This window comes from Lagenorhynchus albirostris, chromosome 6 (assembly GCF_949774975.1).
Source record: "Lagenorhynchus albirostris chromosome 6, mLagAlb1.1, whole genome shotgun sequence".
In the NCBI taxonomy this organism is placed as follows: domain Eukaryota; kingdom Metazoa; phylum Chordata; class Mammalia; order Artiodactyla; family Delphinidae; genus Lagenorhynchus; species Lagenorhynchus albirostris.
Genome location: NC_083100.1, coordinates 97,397,401 through 97,417,812, shown reverse-complemented (window position 1 = coordinate 97,417,812; position 20,412 = coordinate 97,397,401).

Here is a 20,412-nt window from a genome sequence, read left to right as displayed (position 1 = left end):
AGCAAGGAGTAGCTCTTGTCTATTCCATATTTGGCTTAAGGAACTTTATCTGTGCTCATTTCAATCTCTGGTTTTATGCAGCACCCCAACTCACCTTTCCCCTTAAGCAAGCATAAGTTGGGTTTCTAAATTTGAGACCCTGTTCTGTTTTGTAATTCAGTTCCTGTGTAGCCAAGTTTACATTCCGTGTATTAGTGATATCTTATGATGTTTCTTTTTCTGTGTGACTTATTTCAGTTAGAATCATCGTACCTGAATCCACTCATTATGCTGCTACGGGCCTGATGACATAGATTTCATTGCTGAGTGATACTGCATTGTACGTAAGTACCACAACTTCTTTATCCATTTTTCACTTTCTGCGATATTGAACTTGTACCGTATATGAGGTTCTTGTAAACAGAGCCATCCCAAACTTTGGGGTGGCTGTGTCTTTTTGATTTTAATTGCCCTAAACTATAGTACCATAAGTGGAAGTGCCCTAGGCTCTGTTGCTTTGTTTTTTAGATGTTTCAAGAAACACCATACACTTCTCCCGTGTGGCTGTTGGCAATTTACATCCTGCCCATCAGCATAAGATGGCTCCCAGTTCTCCATGGCCTGTCATGCCTTTATGGATTTTACACTTTTTTCAGATGGCCCTTTTGACCAGGGGGAATTGAGACTTCATTGTAGTGCAGATTTCCTTTGCAAGCTTGCTTGGTTGGCCTAAAAGGGCGTATGCGTTTTTTCCTGAATATATTCAGGAAAAAACGCATACGCCCTTTTTGGGCAAGTCAGGTTTTTGAATTGCAGTGGCCCTTAGCTCCATTTTTCAGCTCTTAGTTTTGTGATCTTGCCCCATAACCACAGGATTCCTTGAAGCCCTATTCTTCTTCTGGGGCACCTTGCTGTGCCTTTGGTTCATTCTTCTTACTGATGTGAAATTAGAGTGACATGTGCCCATTGAAACCGCTACAGCTATTTTCTCACTGGTTCCCCCTATTCCCATTCATCCTCCGCACTAACTGAAGACTGTGCGATACCAGAACTTAAAGGCATTGACTCTCCATGTGGGGATGTTGTTAGTAAAGCGGCTGGAATGTCGATCCGGAGCCCCAGGAGAGGAAAAATGTGGTGCGTTTTAGAAACCTTTCCCGATCAGTCGCTGGGTTTCCCAAGCATGGTTTAGCTGTAGGAAGATTCCCTTCAACCTGGAGTGTTGGGACCCTTGGAATGAGTAGCATGAAGTATTGCATTAAACTTTCGGCAGTTGCTCACCGAAGCTCACCAATCCTCTCAGCCCCAAGTGTCCAGCCTTATGTCTTATCCAGCTGTGGGTTTATATGTGGTCAATCCAGGTTGCATCACAGCCCCTGAGCGAATTTTGTAAGAATTTTTCTCTCTTTCATTGTTTCTGCGTTTTGTTTTTAACATTTATTTCTATAATGGGGTTTAGCTCATTTTCACTGCTGTGTTTGTGCCGCTCTGCACACACTTGATTCCCTTATGGAGATAGATCAATACATGGGTTTTAAGATTCTTATTACTCAGATATATTTCTCTGCGGTGTATAGGGTGTGTTGAGGCCAGTTCATTGAGCAAGGTGTAGATCTTGTCTAATACCTATTTGGTTTCTTGAACGGTATCTGTGCTCATTTCAAACTCTGGTTTTATGCATCACCCCACCTCTCCTTTCCCCTTAAGCTGACATAAGTGTGTTTTCTAAATGTGAGACACTGTTCTGTTCTGTAATTCATTTCTTGTGCAGCCATATTTACCCTCCCTCTATAAGTGATATCTTATGATATGTTTCTTTTTCTGTTTGACTTATTTCAAGTAGTATTATCGGACCTAAATCCACTCTTTATCCTTCTACTAGCCTTATTACATTGATTTCATGGTGAAGAGATATTCCATTGTACATAAGTACCACATCTTCTTTATCCATTGTTCTCTTTCCTGGGATATTTAAGGTGTACTGAAGTTGAGGTTCTTGTAAACAGAGTAGCCCTAAACTGTGGTGTGCTTGTGTCTTGTTGATTTTTAGACTTCCCTAGATATACTCCCATGATTGGAAGTGTCCTATGCTCTGTAGCTCTGTTTTTAGATGATTTAGGAACCACCATACACTTCTCCAGAGTGGCTCTCGGCAGTTCACACACTGCCCATCAGCGTATAAAGGCTCCCTGTTCTCCATGGCCTGTCCTGCATTTCTGGTTTTTACAACTTTTTAGGATGGCCCTTTTGACCGGTGGGAAATGAGACTTCTTTGTTGTGCACATTTGCATTGCTTGCTTGCTTCGTTGCCCATAAAGTGCGTATGCGTTTTTTCCTGGATATAATCAGGAAAAATCGCATACGCCCTTTTGGGCCAACTGCATCATTGTCGAAATTCTGCCGCTTTTCATGTGCGTTAAAGACGAGTCCAATCTATCTCTTGAAATCTGTTTCTTGCAATTCTGTCTTGCATTCAGATCCTCTTCTTTGCCTTACCTCAACATATTTTTGGACGTTAGTTTTCATTTATAACTCTGCAGGTTTGTGAATTGCAGTGACCCTGAGCTCCATGTTTTAAGTTGCTCTTTTGTGAGCTGGCCTCAAACCCGCAGGATTGCTTCAGGCCCTATTTTGGCTCCGGCGAGGCAGGCTGAGCCTTTTTTTAATTCTTATTCTTAATGGGAAATTAGAGTGATATGTGCCCGTCCAAACCCCTACAACTCTTCTCTCATTGGTTCCCCCTCTTCCCGTTCATCCTCCTCACAATTTGCAAAATGTGTGAAACGAAGTTTAAATGTGCTGATTCTCCAAGTGGGGAGCTTCTAAGTAACGTGGCTGGAATGGTGAACAGGAGCACCAGGAGAGGATAAATGAGGTGCATCACATGGTGTACAGTCCTCTGGGTTTTCCATGCATGTTTTAGCTGATCCCTTGAACCTGCAGATTTGGGACCCATTGAATGGGTACCAGGTAGTATTACTTTAAAGGGTGTGCATTTCCTCACCCAACCTCACATTTCTCTTAGCGCAAACAGTTTCCAGCCTTATGTCTCATCCTGCTGTGGGTCTAGATGTGTTCAATCCATGTTGCATCACCGTCCCTGAGGAAAAGTTGTAAGAGGTTTTCTCTGTCTCTCTGTCGTTTATTTTTTTCAATTTATTACTATATTGGTTACAGCTGATTTTCAAAGCTCTGTTTCTTGCTGCTGTACATCCACTTGATTCACGTACAGAGAGACATCAATAAATTCTTTTTCAGATTCTTACCAGTCGTATATATTCTTTTCCGGTGACTTGAGTGTGCTGAGTGCAGTTCTTTTAGCTACCATGTAGGCCTTGTTGATTATCAGTTTGGTATTTGGAATGGTATCTTTGCTAATTTCAACCTCCTGGATGATGCCTCACCCCTCCCCACCTTTCCCGTTTAGCAGCCTTATGCGTGTTTTCTACATATTTGACTATGTTTTTGTTTTGTAATTTATTTCATGTGTAGCCATTTTGGATTCCACCTTTAAGTGATATCTTATGATATGTGTCTTTTTCTTTTTGAATTCTGTCACTTAGAATGATCATACGTAACTCCTCCGGAGTTGTTACAGCTGGCCATATTTCATTGATTTCCAGGCTGAATAATATTCCACTCTACCTAAGTACCACATCTCTATCCATTTTTTCCCTCCAGAGACATTTAAGTTATATCCTAGTCGAGGATCTTTTAAACAGAGAGGGGGTAAACATTGGGGTGCCTGTGTCCTCTCGAGTTTTGTTTTTCCCAAGATATACGCCCATGAGTGCAAGTGCCCTATGCTCTGTAGCTCATTGTTTAGATGCTTTAGTAAACACAATACACTTCTCCAGAATGGCCGTTGGCAATATACATTTCCACTATAAGTCTCACAGGGCTCCCTCTTCTCCTTGCCCTGTCCTGCATTTCTGTTGTTTACGCTTTATGAGGATGGCTCTTCTGACTGATGCAAAGTGATGTCTTTTGTAGTATTGACTTCCAGTGCCCACCTGTTTGGGTGGCTAAAAAGGTGTACGCTCTTTTCTTGAATATATACACAAAAAAACGCATACACCCTTTTTGGCCAACTGCAATGTTGGCAATGTTCAGCTCCTTTTCTTGTGCTTAATGGCGAGTCCTTTCTACCTCCTCAAATCCCTTTCCTGCCATTCTCCCTTGCTTACAAGTCCTTTTCTCTGACTTTCCTCAAGACATTTTTCAGTGATGGATATTTTCAACTCTGCAGTTTTGTGAATTGTACTGCCCCTGAGTTCTATTGTTCAACTTGTGTTTATGGGAACTGGCCACAAAGCAGCGGGATTTCCTCAAGCCCTATACTGTTTCCATGGGCAACCCTAGCCTTTGGTCAATTCGTCTTCCTGATTGGAAATTAGAGTGACATGTGCCTGTCTGAACACGTAGGACTTGTCTCTCATTGTTCCTCATCCTTCCGCTTCATCCTCTGGACAAATTCCAAACTGTACGCAACAGGATGTTGACAGTGCTGACATCTCCAAGTGGGGAGACTGTTAGTAAAGACGCTGGAGGGGTGAACCCGAGCACCAGGAGATGAGGAGATGAGATGCCTTTTCCAAACTCTTCCCGATCAGACGGTATACCATCCTCTGGGTGTGACAGACATGTTTTAGCAGTAGGAAGAGTCCCATTCATGTAAGGAGAACACCAGGGCTTTTTCAAAATCAGTGTCTCCCCGAAACCCAAACTGGGGAATTTTTTAAGCTACGGCTACACATATGTTCATTAAGGGCCTTGGGAAGTAGGCAGAGTCCAAACTTTAGATGATTGAAGTCTTCAGGGTCAGAAGCACTCACCACCAGCTTCCCTTAGGTTACACTTTAACTGTCATTGATAGATGATGTCAATAAAAATATCTATTCTTTTTCAGATTATTTCCCCTTATAGGTTATTGCAAAATGTTGAGTGTAGTTCCCTGTGCTATACAGTAGTTCCTTGTTGATGATCTATTTTATACATAGCAGTGTGTATGTGTTAATCCCAAACTGTTAATTTATCCCTCCTCCCACCTTTCCCCTTTGGTAATAATAAATTATAAGATTTTATACTTCTCAGAAATGGGGGAGCTGAAATGGAAAAGCATTTAAAAAAATTTAATTAAATTTAAAAAAAAAAAGCATTTCAATGGAAAAGCATTAAAAAAAGCATTAAAAAAAAAGCATTTCAATGGAAAAGCATTTAAAACAAGATTGAAGGTTTAACCAAGATTATTAGATGTACATCCTTGGAAAGAAATCACTTCATTTCTCTAATATTGAGCTGACAAATAAGACAAACCTTTTCACTGAACTTGCTTATAATAAAGTGATGGAAATATCAAATGGAAGTGTTAGAAACATCTTATTTTACCCGAGCCTTATACACTGTTCTATGTTAACTACACTTTGGCTCACACATCTGTTCATTGAGGTTACAATAGTCACCTCAATTTCTGTTACTGATCCTCCAGAGTGGACCCCAACAAGTGTCCCCCTGCCCAGTGTCATTGGGGCCAACAGATCGAGACTGAGTTTGGTTCACAAGCAAAGGAAACTTTATATTTTGATCAGAGAATGGAGAGGTGAGAGCATGTACTACCCCGTGGGCTGTGGGCTGGGCTGCTGTGTAGAGATCCTGTCAGAGTCAGTGGGAGGGAGGGGGCGGAGCTCTCGAGGGCCGGGTTGGCTGTAGCTCAGGCTCTATATCGCGGAGTCTGCACTGGGCCCCAGGAGCTGAGGTGTCGACCCAGCCATTCTGCACTAGGAAATCTGGTCTGAAGTGCCGGGTGTGGAACCTCTGCATGCGGGACCCTAGGAGCACGTGAAATTAGACAAAGCACAAAGGATAAAAAAGGTTAGACTTGACTTTATTGCCCAGATTCTATTTTTATCTCCCAGGGATTTTTAATGGGCTTTGCTGGGGACAAACCCCCCCCTCTGCCTTTTGTCCCGTTCCTCATTCTTGGAGTGCTGAGGGTGCAGACCCTTCTTCTGTAACTGCTGAGTGCTGAGTTGGGAGCCCTCATACCCTGGGGCGAGGGTCAGAGCTTCTCCTCAGCAGCCTCCAGGTGACGTTGATTGTCCCCAGGCCCCCTGCCTCCCTGCTCGTCCACCTGAGCACCAGCATTGGAAGTGTTATAGATTCTAATGACCTTTAAGGGTCCAGGAAAGAGATGTGCAGAGACGCTGTGGGGGCCGGTTTCACCCCGCCCCACATTTGTTCGGCCACCTTAGGCCGACCGTTTCTGCCAGCCTAGATGCTCTGACCAGTAGTCTGCGCTTTCTTCAATTAGGCCCCTGAATTAACGTACAAACAGCACCAGGTGTCAGAGCCCTGCCCGCTCAACTCCCAGACAGTCCAGGGTCAGTGGTGATCAAGGACCATGATGGCCACTGAGTCAACAGCCTTTTGAAGTAAACAAGAGTCCAGCCGGTCTTACTGGCCACCATCATCACGGTGTCTGTAGGCTTTTCTGTGGTGACAGTGTGATATACGGTTCCCCCGCCAAGATTATTAGCTCCCCTCTGGGTGCAGTAAGTCCTGCAAGCAGTAGTCTACTCTTTTGGGACACACTCTTGTTGTTTTATGAGAGAAACTCCAGGTCAAGTGATGTTCACACGAGTCGTCATGGTGCCCTGTTGCCCCCGGTTATCTCTCTGGATGTTGGAGTTGGAGGGCCTCCTCACTCGAGGTCGGTGTGCCCACGGAGCGAACCCTGCAACTTCAGGGCATGGTTGGTGGTTAGGATCACCACGTGGGGTCCTTTTCCCTTAGGAGGGAGGTGGCCTTTTGGGCTTCTGATTTCCAGGTTTTTAGATACCGCCAGTATCTTGGCCAGATGTGGCAGTGGGCCAAGCCCCTTGGTGACCATAGTTTATCCTACCTGGATGGCATTCTTGCATTGTTCCATTTCAAGTGGTCCCAGGTTTTGCACTAATTCTCCAATGGCGATTCACCTTTCACCGGGAATGTAAAGGTCAAAGGGTTTAGCTAAATTAGGGAGTTCCAGGGCAAGGGTCTGAATTGACTGCTCTTTCCATTCTTGAAAGGCCACTTCTGGATTCTATTCAAAAGGATCATCATCTTTTCCTTTCAGTGTTTCATATAGAGGCCCAGCTAGTAGACTGTAGTTAGGGATCCAGAAGCAGCAAACCCTGGCCTCCCCAGGAACCCCTAAGCTGTCTTCTAGTTTTAGAAAGGGGTAAGGCTGAAAATGGTTTCTTCCCTTTCCTGGGATGGACTTCTCCAACCTTCTGTGAGAGTGAAGCCCAGGCAGGTCACGGCAGTCTGTGATATTTGAGCTTTTTCTTGGACAACTTCTATCCTTTATTGGCTTGGTAGTTCAGAGGCCTCCTTAGTAGGGCTGGCGATCAGAATGTCGTCTGCATATTGAAGGAGGGTTTCCTTTTCCAGAGGTAGAACTTTTAGGTCTTCAGCTAAGCTTTCCCCAAAGATGGTGTGGGAATTTTTGCACCCTTGGGACCAGACGGCCCGGAAGTATTGTTTTAGTTGTATGTTGAGTCCTGCCACTCACAAGCCAAAATTTCTTGTGACTCTGGGACTAATGGAATACAAAAGAAGGCATCATTGAAGACTAATACAGAATACCATGTCCTGGTGGTTGGTAGAATGACCAGCAGGGTGTAGGAATTAGGAGCAACTGGAGGTATATCCTCGGTGGCTTCACTGACTGTCCTGACATCCTTTACCAGGTCCCCAGCAGCCCATGGGGCTCTCGTGGTCAGACCAATCCCAGAATATGGAGCTCACCTGGGCAGGTACCCCACCCCCACCCCAGCCCACAGGGCTCTCGTGGTCAGGCCCCTCCCAGGATACAGAGCTACCCTTGCAGGTACTGTGGCAGGGCTGGGCACACAGGAACCGTGCACATAGCCCTCATTGCAGAGCACCCGCAGCTCACCTGTCGCTCAGAGCTGACACAGAGCACCTCAGAGCAGGACTTGAACTAACAAACAACAGCTGCGACAGGTCTGTGACCCTGGGCATCACTCCGTGAGGCCTCCCTCCACCTGGTCTTCCAGAGACTTCCACTGCACCCGGGGCACCAGGCCTCTGTCTCCAACCACCACCCACCCCTCCTCTCCCTGACTCCTGGGTTCCTCTCATTAGGAGAGGGTTTTCTTGAAGTTGTCTCCCACTCATGGGCCAGATAAAATGATTAGAAAACAAGCCAAAGCTGCAGCCCCTTGTCTATCCTGACTCTCAGGAGCCCACACCTGTTCCTTGGACCTGGCCGGTTCAGCAAGTTCCATTTTCTGCAACTGTGAGCCCCTGAGGGGTGATGATTGGCTGACCTGGGCAGCCTTACCGTGCCGGCCAGCCCTCCCCAGGTGTGCCTGGGTTGAGATCACTATAAATACCACTCCAGGCAGCAAGAGCCCCTGCAGCCGTGCCTGACGCCATTTTCTCTGCCCTGTCAGCAGTCTCGGGGCTGGGCTGGTGGGAGGGAGTGAGAGGCCACGGCTTTGTGGGTGGCCCAGTGTGAGTGGGGCTCTGCTGGACTTTCTGCAGCAGTTGCCAGGCTGCCACCTGCTAAAGAAGAAGATGTGTCACCCATACCTGCTGCTGGAATTTCTCCCTGGGCAGAGGTGAGGAAGGAAAAAAGCAGTGGGGGCAGGGACAGGACGGGTATCTCAGGCAGGGAAATGGAAATCTTCCAGAAGAGCACCCAGGGCCAGGACCATCCTGGCTGGCCTGCAGGCACCAAGTCGGCCGGCATGCTGTCACTCGTGTGGCTCTATGGCCCTCCCTCTAGGCTTTCAAGTCCTTGTATATATTCAGGTGTTTTACCTGGGATGGGTGGGAATAGTTCAGCAGCAACTGGCCTGGGGCTCAGCTCACGTTTACTCACAGATGCCTCGGCACGGTGCCCCAGCTTTGCAATGAGGACGCTTGTTGCGTGGGGGCTGCTGGCTGAATGGGAGACGATTCCCCACCACTGACCAACTTCAGAATTGTTTACAACTGGAGCAAGTGCCCTGATACGGTTTTCCTCTGTGGAACTGGTGGGTTCTGTGTTTTTTTTCTCTTTTACGTTTTGGGTTCAAGGTAGATTTTATTCCTCTTTTTTGTATTTACAGATATAAGCATGGAAATAATTTATTCATATAAATACATGTATGTGAAGGGAATAATTGTTTTTTCTATTTTTTAAATTTTATTTCTTTTTAATTTTGAATTTTATTTTATATTTTTATACAGCAGGTTCTTATTGGTTATCTATTTTATACATATAAATGTATACATGCCAATCCCAGTCTCTCAACTCCTCCCACCACCACCCCCCAACAGCTTTCCCCCCTTGTTGTCCATACGTTTGTTGTCTACATCTGTTGCTCTATTTATGCCTTGCAAAATGGTTAATCTGTACAGGTTTTCTAGGTTCCACATATATGCATGAATATACAAGATTTGTTTTTCTCTTTCTGACTTACTTCACTCTGTATGACAGTCTCTAGATGCATCGACGTCTCTACAAATGACCCAATTTCATTCCTTTTCATGGCTTAGTAATATTCCATTTTATATATGTACCACGGCTTTATGCATTCGTCTGTCTGTGGGCATTTAGGTTGCTTCCATTACCTCGATATTGTAAATAGTGATGCAATGAACATTGCGGTGAATGTCTCTTTTTGATTTATGGTTTTGTCTGGGTATATGTCCAGTACTGGGATTGCTGTATCATATGGTAATTCTATTGTTAGTTTCTTAAGAAATTCCATATTGTTCTCCATAGTGACTGTATCAATTTATATTCCCAACAATAGTGGAAGAGGGTTCCTTTTCTCCACACCCTTTCCAGTATTTTTTGCTTGTAGATTTTCTATGATGCCTATTCTACCAGGTGTGAGGTGATACCTCATTGTTGAATCCATTTCGTTGAGCAAGGGGTAGGTCTTGTCTATTCCATATTTGGCTTATGGAACGGTATCTGTGCTAATTTCAAACTCTGGTTTAATGCAGCACCCCAACTCACCTTCCCCCTTAAGCAAGCATAAGTTAGTTTTCTAAACTTGAGACCCTGTTCTGTTTTGTAATTCAGTTCCTGTGTAGCCAAGTTCACATTCCGTGTATTAGTGATACCTTATGATGTTTCTTTTTCTGTGTGACTTATTTCACTTAGAATCATCGTGCCTCAATCCACTCATTATGCTGGTACGGGCCTGGTGACATAGATTTCATTGCTGAGTGGTATTCTGTTGTACGTAAGTACCGCAACTTCTTTATCCATTATTTGCTCTCTGGGATATTTAACTTGTGCCGTAGAAGAGATTCCAGTAAAAAGAACCGTCCCAACCTTTGGGGTGGCTGTGGCTTTTTGATTTTAAATTCCCTAAGCTATAGGACCATAAGTGGAAGTGCCCTAGGCTCTGTTGCTTTGGTTTTTAGATGTTTCAGGAAACACCATACACTTCTCCCGAGTGGCTGTTGGCAATTTACATCCCGCCCATCAGCATAACAAGGCTCCCAGTTCTCCATGGCCTGTCCTGCCTTTCTGCATTTTACACTTTTTTCAGATGGCCCTTTTGACCGGGGGGAAGTGAGACTTCATTGTAGTGCAGATTTCCTTTGCAAGCTTGCTTGGTTGGCCAAAAAGGGCGTATGCGTTTTTTCCTGAATATATTCAGGAAAAAACGCATACGCCCTTTTTGGCCAAGTGCATCATTGTGGACGTTCTGCCTCTTTTCCTATGCTTTAAATGCAATTCCAGTCTACCTCCTGAAATCGGTGTCCTGCAATTCTGCCCCGCTTTCAAGTCCTCTTGGCAGCCTTACTTCAGTATATTTTTGGACGATAGCTGTCATTTATAACTCTGCAGGTTTGTGAATTACAGTGCCCCTGAGCTCCTTTCTTCAACTCGCTTTCTCGTGAGCTGGCCGCAACACCGCAGGATGGCTTCAGGCCCTAATCTGGTTCCGGCACGGCACGCTGAGCCTTTGGTTAATTCCTCTTCCTGGTGGGAAATGAGAGTTAAATTTGCCCGTCCAGACCCCTCCAGCTAGTCTCTCATTGGTTCTCCCTATTCCTGTTCATCTTCCGCAGAAATTGCAAACTGGGCCAAACAGGAGGTTAAAGGCACTGACTCTCCAAGTCGGGAGAGTGTTAGTAAAGCGTCTGGCATGTTGCACCCGAGTACCAGGGAACGAAAAGTGAGACACATTTGAACATGTTTCTCGATCACATGGTGGATCATACTCTGGGTTCCACATGCATGTTTTAGCTGAAGGAAGTATCCCTTAAACCTGGAGAGTTGAGACCCATGGAATGGGTACCATGCAATATGACTTCAAAGGTCTTCATTTGCTCACCGAACCTCACCAATCTTATGAGCCCCAAGTGTCCAGCCTTATGTGTCACCCAGCTCTGGGTGTAGATGTGGTAAATGCAGGTTGCATCAGAAGCCTTGAATGAATTACTTAAGTATTTCTCTCTATTTCACTGTCATTGTGTTTTGTTTAAGAAATTTATTTTTATTATGGGATTTACCTGATTTTCACTGCTTTAATGCCGCTGTACACACTCTTGATTCTCTTACAGAGATATATAAATCCATAGGTTTTATGATTCTTACTAGTCAGGTATATTCCTAGGCGTTGAATATGGGGTGTTGAGTCCATTTCCTTGAGCAAGGAGTAGCTCTTGTCTATTCCATATTTGGCTTAAGGAACTTTATCTGTGCTCATTTCAATCTCTGGTTTTATGCAGCACCCCAACTCACCTTTCCCCTTAAGCAAGCATAAGTTGGTTTTCTAAATTTGAGACCCTGTTCTGTTTTGGAATTCAGTTCCTCTGTAGCCAAGTTTATATTCCATGTATTAGTGATACCTTATGATGTTTCTTTTTCTGTGTGACTTATTTCAGTTAGATTCATCGTACTTAGTCCACTCATTATGCTGCTACGGGCCTGATGACATAGATTTCATTGCTGAGTGATATTGCATTGTACGTAAGTACCACAACTTCTTTATCCATTTTTCACTTTCTGCGATATTGAACTTGTACCGTATATGAGGTTCTTGTAAACAGAGCCATCCCAAACTTTGGGGTGGCTGTGTCTTTTTGATTTTAATTGCCCTAAACTATAGTACCATAAGTGGAAGTGCCCTAGGCTCTGTTGCTTTGTTTTTTAGATGTTTCAGGAAACACCAAACACGTCTCCAGAGTGGCTGTTGGCAATTTACATCCCGCCCATCAGCATAACAAGGCTCCCAGTTCTCCATGGCCTGTCCTGCCTTTCTGGATTTTACACTTTTTTCAGATGGCCCTTTTGACCGGGGGGAAGTGAGACTTCATTGTAGTGCAGATTTCCTTTGCAAGCTTGCTTGGTTGGCCAAAAAGGGCGTATGCGTTTTTTCCTGAATATATTCAGGAAAAAACGCATACGCCCTTTTTGGCCAAGTGCATCATTGTGGACGTTCTGCCTCTTTTCCTATGCTTTAAATGCAATTCCAGTCTACCTCCTGAAATCGGTTTCCTGCAATTCTGCCCCGCTTTCAAGTCCTCTTGGCAGCCTTACTTCAGTATATTTTTGGACGATAGCTGTCATTTATAACTCTGCATGTTTGTGAATTACAGTGCCCCTGAGCTCCTTTCTTCAACTCACTTTCTCGTTTGCTGGCCGCAACACTGCTGGATGGCTTCAGGCCCTAATCTGGTTCTGGCACGGCATGCTGAGCCTTTGGTTAATTCTTCTTCCTGGTGGGAAATGAGAGTTAAATTTGCCCGTCCAGACACCTCCAGCTAGTCTGTCATTGGTTCTCCCTATTCCTGTTCATCTTCCGCAGAAATTGCAAACTGGGCCAAACAGGAGGTTAAAGGCACTGACTCTCCAAGTCGGGAGAGTGTTAGTAAAGCGTGTGGAATGTTGCACCTGAGTACCAGGGGACGAAAACTGACACATATTGGAACACGTCTCCCGATCACATGGTTGATCATACTCTGGGTTCCACATGCATGTTTTAGCTGAAGGAAGAATACCTTAAACCTGGAGAGTTGAGACCCGTGGAATGGGTACCATGCAATATGACTTCAAAGGGTCTTCATTTGCTCACCGAACCTCTCCAGTCCTATCACTGCTGCGTTTATGCCCCTGTACACACGGTTGATTCTCTTTCAGAGACATAGCGATCCATAGGTTTTAAGATACTTCCTAGTCAGGTACACTCTTATTCATTTAATATGGTGTGTTGAGTCCATTTCGTTGAGCAAGGAGTAGCTCTTGTCTATTCCATATTTGGCTTAAGGAACTTTATCTGTGCTCATTTCAATCTCTGGTTTTATGCAGCACCCCAACTCACCTTTCCCCTTAAGCAAGCATAAGTTGGGTTTCTAAATTTGAGACCCTGTTCTGTTTTGTAATTCAGTTCCTATGTAGCCAAATTTACATTCCGTGTATTAGTGATATCTTATGATGTTTCTTTTTCTGTGAGACTTATTTCAGTTAGAATCGTACCTAAATCCACTCATTATGCTGCTACGGGCCTGATGACATAGATTTCATTGCTGAGTGATACTGCATTGTACGTAAGTACCACAACTTCTTTATCCATTTTTCACTTTCTGCGATATTGAACTTGTACCGTAAACCAGGTTCTTGTAAACAGAGCCGTCCCAACCTTTGGGGTGGCTGTGTCTTTTTGATTTTAATTTCCCTAAGCTATAGGACCATAAGTGGAAGTGCCCTAGGCTCTGTTGCTTTGTTTTTTAGATGTTTCAGGAAACACCATACACTTCTCCCGAGTGGCTGTTGGCAATTTAAATCATGCCCAGCAGCATAACAAGGCTCCCAGTTCTCCATGGCCTGTCCTGCCTTTCTGGATTTTACACTTTTTTCAGATGGCCCTTTTGACCGGGGGGAAGTGAGACTTCATTGTAGTGCAGATTTCCTTTGCAAGCTTGCTTGGTTGGCCAAAAAGGGCGTATGCGTTTTTTCCTGAATATATTCAGGAAAAAACGCATACGCCCTTTTTGGCCAAGTGCATCATTGTGGACGTTCTGCCTCTTTTCCTATGCTTTAAATGCAATTCCAGTCTACCTCCTGAAATCGGTTTCCTGCAATTCTGCCCCGCTTTCAAGTCCTCTTGGCAGCCTTACTTCAGTATATTTTTGGACGATAGCTGTCATTTATAACTCTGCAGGTTTGTGAATTACAGTGCCCCTGAGCTCCTTTCTTCAACTCGCTTTCTCGTGAGCTGGCCGCAGCACCGCAGGATGGCTTCAGGCCCTAATCTGGTTCCGGCACGGCACGCTGAGCCTTTGGTTAATTCCTCTTCCTGGTGGGAAATGAGAGTTAAATTTGCCCGTCCAGACACCTCCAGCTGGTCTCTCAATGGTTCTCCCTATTCCTGTTCATCTTCCGCAGAAATTGCAAACTGGGCCAAACAGGAGGTTAAAGGCACTGACTCTCCAAGTCGGGAGAGTGTTAGTAAAGCGTCTGGAATGTTGCACCCGAGTACCAGGGGACGAAAACTGACGCATATTGGAACACGTCTCCCGATCACACGGTTGATCATACTCTGGGTTCCACATGCATGTTTTAGCTGAAGGAAGAATACCTTAACCCTGGAGAGTTGAGACCCGTGGAATGGGTACCATGCAATATGACTTCAAAGGGTCTTCATTTGCTCACCGAACCTCTCCAATCCTATCACTGCTGCGTTTATGCCCCTGTACACTCGCTTGATTCTCTTTCGGAGACATAGCAGTCCATAGGTTTTAAGATACTTCCTAGTCAGGTACATTCTTAGGCGTTTAATATGGGGTGTTGAGTCCATTTCGTTGAGCAAGGAGTAGCTCTTGTCTATTCCATATTTGGCTTAAGGGACTTTATCTGTGCTCATTTCAATCTCTGGTTTTATGAAGCACGCCAACTCACCTTTCCCCTTAAGCAAGCATAAGTTGGGTTTCTAAATTTGAGACCCTGTTCTGTTTTGGAATTCAGTTCCTGTGTAGCCAAGTTTACATTCCATGTATTAGTGATATCTTATGATGTTTCTTTTTCTCTGTGACTTATTTCAGTTAGAATCATCGTACCTGAATCCACTCATTATGCTGCTACGGGCCTGATGACATAGATTTCCTTGCTGAGTGATATTGCATTGTACGTAAGTACCACAACTTCTTTATCCATTTTTCACTTTCTGCGATATTGAACTTGTACCGTAAATTAGTTTCTTGTAAACAGAGCCGACCCAACTATTTTGGGTGGCTCTGTCTTTTTTATTTTAATTTCCCTAAGCTATAGGACCATAAGTGGAAGTGCCCTAAGCTCTGTTGCTTTGTTTTTTAGATGTTTCAGGAAACACCATACACTTCTCCCGAGTGGCTGTTGGCAATTTACATCCCGCCCATCAGCATAACAAGGCTCCCAGGTCTCCATGGCCTGTCCTGACTTTCTGGATTTTACACTTTATTCAGATGGCCCTTTTGACCGGGGGGAAGTGAGACTTCATTGTAGTGCAGATTTCCTTTGCAATCTTGCTTGGTTGGCCAAAAAGCGCGTATGCGTTTTTTCCTGAATATATTCAGGAAAAAACGCATACGCCCTTTTTGGCCAAGTGCATCATTGTGGACGTTCTGCCTCTTTTCCTATGCTTTAAATGCAATTCCAGTCTACCTCCTGAAATCGGTTTCCTGCAATTCTGCCCCACTTTCAAGTCCTCTTGGCAGCCTAACTTCAGTATATTTTTGGACGATAGCTGTCATTTATAACTCTGCAGATTTGTGAATTACAGTGCCCCTGAGCTCCTTTCTTCAACTCGCTTTTTCGTGAGCTGGCCGCAGCACCGCTGGATTCCTTCAGGCCCTAATCTGGTTCCGGCACGGCACGCTGAGCCTTTGGTTAATTCCTCTTCCTGGTGGGAAATGAGAGTTAAATTTGCCAGTCCAGACACCTCCAGCTATTCTCTCATTGGTTCTCCCTATTCCTGTTCATCTTCCGCAGAAATTGCACTGGGCCAAACAGGGGGTTAAAGGCACTGACTCTCCAAGTCGGGAGAGTGTTCGTAAAGCATCTGGAATGTTGCACCCGAGTACCAGGGGACGAAAACTGAGACATATTTGAACACGTCTCCCGCTCACATGGTTTATCATACTCTGGGTTCCACATGCATGATTTAGCTGAAGGAAGAATACCTTAAATCTTGAAAGTTGAGACCCGTGGAATGGGTACCATGCAATATGACTTCAAAGGGTCTTCAACTGCTAACCGAACTTCTCCAATCCTATCACTGCTGCGTTTATGCCCCTGTACACACGCTTGATTCTCTTTCGGAGACATAGCAATCCATAGGTTTTAAGATACTTCCTAGTCAGGTACATTCTTAGGCGTTTAATATGGGGTGTTGAGTCCATTTCGTTGAGCAAGGAGTAGCTCTTGTCTATTCCATATTTGGCTTAAGGAACTTTATCTGTGCTCATTTCAATCTCTGGTTTTATGCAGCACCCCAACTCACCTTTTCCCTTAAGCAAGCATAAGTTGGGTTTCTAAATTTGAGACCCTGTTCTGTTTTGTAATTCAGTTCCTATTTAGCCAAGTTTACATTCCGTGTATTAGTGATATCTTATGATGTTTCTTTTTCTGTGAGACTTATTTCACTTAGAATCATCGTACCTGAATCCACTCATTATGCTGCTACGAGCCTGATGACATAGATTTCATTGCTGAGTGATATTGCATTGTACGTAAGTACCACAACTTCTTTATCCATTTTTCACTTTCTGCGATATTGAACTTGTACCGTAAACCAGGTTCTTGTAAACAGAGCCGTCCCAACCTTTGGGGTGGCTGTGTCTTTTTGATTTTAATTTCCCTAAGCTATAGGACCATAAGTGGAAGTGCCCTAGGCTCTGTTGCTTTGTTTTTTAGATGTTTCAGGAAACACCATACACTTCTCCGGAATGGCTGTTGGCAATTTAAATGACGCCCATCAGCATAACAAGGCTCCCAGTTCTCCATGGCCTGTCCTGCCTTTCTGGATTTTACACTTTTTTCAGATGGCCCTTTTGACTGGTGGGAAGTGAGACATCATTGTAGTGCAGATTTCCTTTGCAAGCTTGCTTGGTTGGCCAAAAAGGGCGTATGCGTTTTTTCCTGAATATATTCAGGAAAAAACGCATACGCCCTTTTTGGCCAAGTGCATCATTGTGGACGTTCTGCCTCTTTTCCTATGCTTTAAATGCAATTCCAGTCTACCTCCTGAAATCGGTTTCCTGCAATTCTGCCCCGCTTTCAAGTCCTCTTGGCAGCCTTAGTTCAGTATATTTTTGGACGATAGCTGTCATTTATAACTCTGCTGGTTTGTGAATTACAGTGCCCCTGAGCTCCTTTCTTCAACTCGCTTTCTCGTGAGCTGGCCGCAACACCGCAGGATGGCTTCAGGCCCTAATCTGGTTCCGGCACGGCACGCTGAGCCTTTGGTTAATTCCTCTTCCTGGTGGGAAATGAGAGTTAAATTTGCCCGTCCAGACACCTCCAGCTAGTCTGTCATTGGTTCTCCCTATTCCTGTTCATCTTCCGCAGAAATTGCAAACTGGGCCAAACAGGAGGTTAAAGGCAATGACTCTCCAAGTCGGGAGAGTGTTAGTAAAGCGTCTGGAATGTTGCACCCGAGTACCAGGGGATGAAAACTGACACATATTGGAACACGTCTCCCGATCACACGGTTGATCATACTCTGGGTTCCACATGCATGTTTTAGCTGAAGGAAGAATACCTTAAACCTGGAGAGTTGAGACCCGTGGAATGGGTGCCATGCAATATGACTTCAAAGGGTCTTCATTTGCTCACTGAACCTCTCCAATCCTATCACTGCTGCGTTTATGCCCCTGTACACACGCTTGATTCTCTTTCGGAGACATAGCAATCCATAGGTTTTAAGATACTTCCTAGTCAGGTACACTCTTAGGCATTTAATATGGGGTGTTGAGTCCATTTCGTTGAGCAAGGAGTAGCTCTTGTCTATTCCATATTTGGCTTAAGGAACTTTATCTGTGCTCATTTCAATCTCTGGTTTTATGCAGCACCCCAACTCACCTTTCCCCTTAAGCAAGCATAAGTTGGGTTTCTAAATTTGAGACCCTGTTCTGTTTTGGAATTCAGTTCCTGTGTAGCCAAGTTTACATTCCGTGTATTAGTGATATCTTATGATGTTTCTTTTTCTGTGTGACTTATTTCAGTTAGAATCATCATACCTGAATCCACTCATTATGCTGCTACGGGCCTGATGACATAGATTTCATTGCTGAGTGATATTGCATTGTACGTAAGTACCACAACTTCTTTATCCATTTTTCACTTTCTGCGATATTGAACTTGTACCGTAAACCAGGTTCTTGTAAACAGAGCCGTCCCAACCTTTGGGGTGGCTGTGTCTTTTTGATTTTAATTTCCCTAAGCTATAAGACCATAAGTGGAAGTGCCCTAGGCTCTGTTGCTTTGTTTTTTAGATGTTTCAGGAAACACCATACACTTCTCCCGAGTGGCTGTTGGCAATTTACATCCCGCCCATCAGCATAACAAGGCTCCCAGTTCTCCATGGCCTGTCCTGCCTCTCTGGATTTTACACTTTTTTCAGATGGCCCTTTTGACCGGGGGGAAGTGAGACTTCATTGTAGTGCAGATTTCCTTTGCAAGCTTGCTTGGTTGGCCAAAAAGGGCGTATGCGTTTTTTCCTGAATATATTCAGGAAAAAACGCATACGCCCTTTTTGGCCAAGTGCATCATTGTGGACGTTCTGCCTCTTTTCCTATGCTTTAAATGCAATTCCAGTCTACCTCCTGAAATCGGTTTCCTGCAATTCTGCCCCGCTTTCAAGTCCTCTTGGCAGCCTTACTTCAGTATATTTTTGGACGATAGCTGTCATTTATAACTCTGCAGGTTTGTGAATTACAGTGCCCCTGAGCTCCTTTCTTCAACTCGCTTTCTCGTGAGCTGGCCACAACACCGCAGGATTGCTTCAGGCCCTAATCTGGTTCCGGCACCGCACGCTGAGCCTTTGGTTAATTCCTCTTCCTGGTGGGAAATGAGAGTTAAATTTGCCCGTCCAGACACCTCCAGCTAGTCTCTCATTGGTTCTCCCTATTCCTGTTCATCTTCCGCAGAAATTGCAAACTGGGCCAAACAGGAGGTTAAAGGCACTGCCTCTCCAAGTCGGGAGAGTGTTAGTAAAGCTTGTGGAATGTTGCACCCGAGTACCAGGGGACGAAAACTGACACATATTGGAACATGTCTCCCGATCACTCAGTTGATCATACTCTCGGTTCCACATGCATGTTTTAGGTGAAGGAAGAATACCTTAAACCTGGAGAGTTGAGACCCGTGGAATGGGTACCATGCAATATGACTTCAAAGGGTCTTCATTTGCTCACCGAACTTCTCCAATCCTATCACTGCTGCGTTTATGCCCCTGTACACACACTTGATACTCCTTCGGAGACATAGCAATCCATAGGTTTTAAGATACTTCCTAGTCAGGTACACTCTTAGGCATTTAATATGGGGTGTTGAGTCCATTTCGTTGAGCAAGGAGTAGCTCTTGTCTATTCCATATTTGGCTTAAGGAACTTTATCTGTGCTCATTTCAATCTCTGGTTTTATGCAGCACCCCAACTCACATTTCCCATTAAGCAAGCATAAGTTGGGTTTCTAAATTTGAGACCCTGTTCTGTTTTGTAATTCAGTTCCTGTGTACCCAAGTTTACATTCCGTTTATTAGTGATATCTTATGATGTTTCTTTTTCTGTGTGACTTATTTCAGTTAGAATCATCGTACCTGAATCCACTCATTATGCTGCTACGGGCCTGATGACATAGATTTCATTGCTGAGTGATATTGCATTGTACGTAAGTACCACAACTTCTTTATCCATTTTTCACTTTCTGCGATATTGAACTTGTACCGTAAACCAGGTTCTTGTAAACAGAGCCGTCCCAACTTTTGGGGTGGCTGTGTCTTTTTGATTTTAATTCCCTAAGCTATAGGACCATAAGTGGAAGTGCCCTAGGCTCTGTTGCTTTGTTTTTTAGATGTTTCAGGAAACACCATACACTTCTCCCGAGTGGCTGTTGGCAATTTACATCCCGCCCATCAGCATAACAAGGCTCCCAGTTCTCCATGGCCTGTCCTGCCTTTCTGGATTTTACACTTTTTTCAGATGGCCCTTTTGACCGGGGGGAAGTGAGACTTCATTGTAGTGCAGATTTCCTTTGCAAGCTTGCTTGGTTGGCCAAAAAGGGCGTATGCGTTTTTTCCTGAATATATTCAGGAAAAAACGCATACGCCCTTTTTGGCCAAGTGCATCATTGTGGACGTTCTACCTCTTTTCCTATGCTTTAAATGCAATTCCAGTCTACCTCCTGAAATCGGTTTCCTGCAATTCTGCCCCGTTTTC